The sequence below is a fragment of the Danio rerio genome, chromosome 21, assembly GCF_052040795.2.
Source record: "Danio rerio strain M-AB ecotype USA chromosome 21, GRCz13ab, whole genome shotgun sequence".
NCBI classification, from domain to species: Eukaryota; Metazoa; Chordata; class Actinopteri; order Cypriniformes; family Danionidae; genus Danio; species Danio rerio.
Window position 1 is genome coordinate 31,410,960 of NC_141041.1, and position 5,524 is coordinate 31,416,483.

Consider the following 5,524-nt stretch of genomic DNA (forward strand, 5'->3'; position numbering starts at 1 on the left):
AATGGTTCCAAATTATTTACAATCACACGAGCAGTTTTAATTCCTCAAGGGGGCGCCAGGAGACCCTGAAAGAGGATACTCGAAGACCTGCATTGATATTTTTTACTTGTTGGAGACATTTGCACATTAGAATTTGATAGACTGGTCGCCTAAAATAACCTATATGTTTTTACTTCAGAATGCCTTGGTAAATGACTATGACCAGACTAATGTCCACCCTGACAAACGCCAAAAAAGTGACAGATGCATGACATTTCTTTCTTTCTTTCTTTTTCTTTCTTTCTTTCTTTCTTTCTTTCTTTCTTTCTTTCTTTCTTTCTTTCTTTCTTACTTTCTTTCTTTCTTTCTTTCTTTCTTTCTTTCTTTCTTTCTTTCTTTCTTTCTACACTCTTTGTTATAAACAAAAGGCATGTGGTAGGAGAACACGATAATAACAGCATAATACAAAAGTAAAGGACAAAGGAAAAAATCTATTGATTTTTAACGGAAAAAAAGATGGTAAGTAAATAAACAATAAAAATATGTTGAATTATTATAGATCATTGGTTCTCAAACTGTGGTACATGTACCACAAGTGGTACACAGGCTTTCTTCTAGTGATACGCAGAGGGATTGCTGAATAATTCAAGTAAAAAAATGAGCACACTTTTAACGTACGATAACACGATGTGATCAGGAAATTGATTTTAATAGGCTAAACTTTTTATTTTAATTTCATTTTTCTAATGTTTGTTATGTATTCTATCACTTGAGGTTATTTTCCTCCCCATACTTGTAACGGTTGTTGGGGGCATACATTGTAAAGTTTTTATCCCAATGTTGACAAGTACAGTTTAATCATTTGTTTCTCTGACACACATAGCCTACTCTAATGAGCAGTAAGCAGATCTAGTTTCTAATTTAAATATGTAAATCCAATTCATATATTTAAAATACAAGTTAACATTTACATTTCAAAGATATACAAATAAGTCATACATACATGCAACATATATTTCAAAATTGATCAAATATGTATAACCTATATTTATGAGGTGCAAGAAACATTTGCAGGTTTTAATGAATAGGCTACTTTATGATAATACTTTACATTTAAGTACAGCAAAAGATTTATTTTAACTTTGTAATAACAGTGCCATTTTAATTAACTTTTAAAATCACATTTTAATTTAAACGTTGACATTTTATTTATCTTTATTTTTCACCTGTAAGTGTGATATTGTTCAAGCTATTTATTATGTTTAAAGTGGCTGACTTACACTGGGAGCAAAGCAGCATGTCAGCGTCAAGCAGGAGAGGCGCGTACGTGGGGCGCACGTGTATGCATGAGGGGGGGCTGGCCCGCGTGGGCCCCACCTGGGCTGGCCTGCTTGGGGCCCACCTGGGCTAGCCCTCTTGGGCGCTTGGGTAGGCCTATGTTGTTTTTTCTGCGCACATGCTCAGTTTGCTTTTTGATTAAACTACATTGCTCTCACCAGCGTTAGTTCGGTTGCACAAAGAGAATAACAACTTTATTCCGTGATTACCACTCTTAATAAATACACTTGCATATCAAGTAAATTGTACCTCAAATCCTTTACTGGGGCCCTGGCCATGTTTACTGGGTCAAGTGCCCTGAATTCACCAAGATGGGATGGCCAATGTGGGACTCATCTGGGCTGGTCCGCATGGGGTCCACCTGGGCCCCACCTGGGCTGGTGGTTTAACGAACGACAACAAAATTTTGTAATTTAAAAGAAAATATCATACTTCCAGTAAGTTAATCTTTGATGCTTTCTGTGAGTTTTATTAAATTTAGCACTTTTTAAATTTTCTTTTCTTTTCTTTTCATTTCCATTTTTTTTTATTGTTTTTAATCACTTTGTAATTGTGTGAACTTTTATTACATTTTTTATACAGATTATTTCCTGATTTATATTGTACATTTCTTAGTTTCTAAATAAATGTTTTAAACAAAAAATCAATAGACCTACGTATGATATTTTGAACAATTTGGGCTTCACTTTTCTGCAGCAGAAGGTAATGGAGAAAGGTTGACTATACACTGCCTGACAAAAGTCTTGTCGCCTATCTAAGTTTTAGGAACAGCAAATAATAACTTGACCTCTAGATGATCATTTGGTATCAGAAGTGGCTAATACGCCAAAGGCCTCTAGCTTACACTTATTTGACCAAAATAAAATATGATCATGCCTTGATTTTTAATTATTTAATTAGAACTGTAGGGTCTGACTTTGCTTAAACAAAAGTCTTGTCACTTAACAGAAATAATGTATAGCATATAAAGTCATAGTGTAGTGGAAAAAGATCTTATATTGTGTATGACTCCCATGTGCTTGGAAGACTGAATCCATACATCTCTGCAATGACTCAAATAACTTATTAATAAAGTCATCTAGAATGGCAAAGGAATAGTACTTCCAGGGTTCCCAGAATTCATCAAAATTCGTTGGATTCATCTTCAATGCCTCATTCTTCATCTTTCCCCAGACATGCTCAATAATGTTTATGTATGGTGACTGGGCTGGCCAAACTTGGAGCCCCTTGACCATCTTTGCTTTCAGGAACTTTGATGTGGAAGTATGAAAATGAAAAGTATGAGAAGGAGTGCTATCCTGCAGAAGAATTTGCCTTCTCCTGTGATTTGTAGTGTAATGGGCAGCACAAATGTCTTGATACCCCAGACTGTTGATGTTGCCATCCACTCTGCAGATCTAATATTGAATGTAACCCCAAACCATGATTTTTCCTTCACCAAACTTGACTGATTTCTATGAGAATCTTGGGTCCATGCATGTCCAATAGGTCTTCTGCAGTATTTATGATGATTGGGATGCAGTTTAACAGATGATACATCTGAATAATTGACCTTCCGCCTACGAAGAAGTAAACAAAGAAGTGAACTTTATAATATTTACTAAGTTATTATTTAGACAACAGACATTTAAGGCTTTTAGTCTCACAATGCAGATTAATTGACTGCAGGAAAAATTTACATAACATTAACTTCTTCTTAAAATGCAAGGCATATGACATACAATACATTTACAAAATATGTTTGTAAACAATATAGACTTTCAACAAATGTGAATGACTGTGTCCTATGCACCAATATTCTGCTTTTCTACAGTATACTTTATCATTAAACGAACCTCAACCAATAGACTAAAATATCTCACTATTGAACATAAAAACACTGCTTGGCAATACATTGACTGTTTTAAATGTCTTTCAGTTTGGAATATGTTCAAATGAAATGTTTATTGCCCAAAAGGGGGCAGTAAAGAGCTATAATAATGTGACTGTCATCTGACTGTGCTTTTAAACATGACCCATATTGCTTAACCTAAGGGGGAAGAGAGAGAGAGAGAGAGAGAGAGAGAGAGAGAGAGAGAGAGAGAGAGAGAGAGAGAGAGAGAGAGAGAGAGAGAGAGAGAAAATCAACAACATCCAACATGTATTTGTTTATCTGAGGATTCTGGGTGTCTGATTATAATTCAGATGAGAGATAAAACCAGATCAGACTAAAGCAAACAAGTGTTTATGTTTTATTCTTGATTCTCTTCGTCAAGCATCCAAAATTAGGCTTTCCTATCAAAAGCTTCAAGGGAAATGGGAATGTGAACTAGTGTTGTGAAAGCATTTTTACTCACAATTTCCAGAACGGTCTTGAAATAGACCTTATAACCTTTAGGGAATGTGTATTCAGCTTCAGCTTTATCCAGAAGGATTAAAATGCAGCAAGTGTAAGGAACTCAGAGCTCTTTTTGATTAATCCTTGGCAGTCTGCATGTTTCGGGACTTGATGTCATGAAACTTCACTTCTCTCTGGCTCCAATCTGTCAGGGAGAGATAAACTACAAACAGTGCCAGCGTGGGTGGCTGCAGTGTTTTAGGAGCTGCCACTACCATAATAGATTCAAGTGGGTTGTGTTTAAAAAAAAGATAGGAAGAGAGCTAGAGAAGGAGATAGATAAAGATAAATTTACGATTATGACGTTATATTTTCTGCCATTTCAGAATGGTTTCAGTTGATTGAAGTGGCAGTCTTTGCTGATTTGCTCATTTTCTCATATAAATGTACATGTTGAGGAGTAATGACTAATGCTGCGCCTCAAACTGATAGTCACCTTGTGTATCACATGAAAATAAATTATAAGAATTCCACAAATAATATCTACATGTACTTTAGTTAACAATGACTGCCACCTAATAAAAGGGGTTCTAAAGAGCCGTTCACAACAAACTCACATGTTAGTGCACACACAATAATAATAACAACATAATATAAAAAATAACAATTTCAATACTGACAATAGTAATAACATCATAGTTGTGTCAACATAGTTGTGTTTTTTAAATAGAGTTAACTTATTGACAAAGGTTCGGCGGCAGAACCAGGCCTGACTTTGTCTCCTCAACCCAGGGGTGTCCACACTCAGTCCTGGAGGGCCGGTGTCCTGCAAAGTTTAGTTTCAACCCTAATCAGACACACCTGGGCTAGCTAATCAAGCTCTTCCTAGGCGTTCTAGAAACATCTTCGCAGGTGTGTTGAAGCAAGTTGGAGCTAAAATCTGCAGGACACCGGCCCTCCAGGACCAAGTTTTGATACCCCTGCCTTAACCAATCACCTCTCTAAAGCCCTTTAGCACTGTTCTTTTCGTTCTTCCGAACCCACCCTCCCTCTTTTTCCTCGCTTCCTATTCATAATCCAACAACACTCTTTTCACTCCTAAATTGAATCGGGGGGTCCAATCACTCGACAAAAATATTACAAAGACGGTATCCCCACTCTGAGTCTCTGGACATCATCTTAGGATGCCGAATCAACCTACAGTACCTACCTGTTCACTGTTTATCTTCTTACTTCCCTTCCCCTTCATCCTACTGTAATCTTAACATCCCCTTTCATCCCTACATCTCGACAATAAAAAGTCTAGCTCAAAGTGTGGCGTGGTGATGTGGGTGAATTGTATGTAGATTGTGTCAAATCAGCTTAAGTTCAAGCAAATTGAAACAGTGTCAGTCCAGTTTTCACAGTTGAGGTTCGGTTCAGTTCAGTGTGGTTTAATTTTCACTGCTGAAAGTCCAAACACTGAAAAGCAAATCCATCAAAGCACAAGTCCCAATTCAAGTAAGCCAGTGGCGACAATGGTGAGGAACAAACTTTACCAACTGACGAAAGTGAAGGGAAAAAAAAAAGAAACCAGGCTCAGTTGGGGACGACCATTTCTCCTCTGGCCAAACTTCTTGTGCAGAGCAGCAGTATTAGGACCATAGGCTGAAGAGAAGACTAGTTTTATAAGTTAGGGTTTGGGTGAACTATTCCTTAAAGTCAGTTACTGGGCCCATCAAGGTCAAATTAGTAGGCCTATAGGCTAATTCAAAATTAATTAACATTAACTGGATAACAATTAATTAACTCCAATACTTATTCTATGATAAAATAAAGACCTACATTTTTGATTTGGCTAAGCAGATGTCTGTGCCTTTTTTCAACCGATGGCCTATATAAATCACAGTG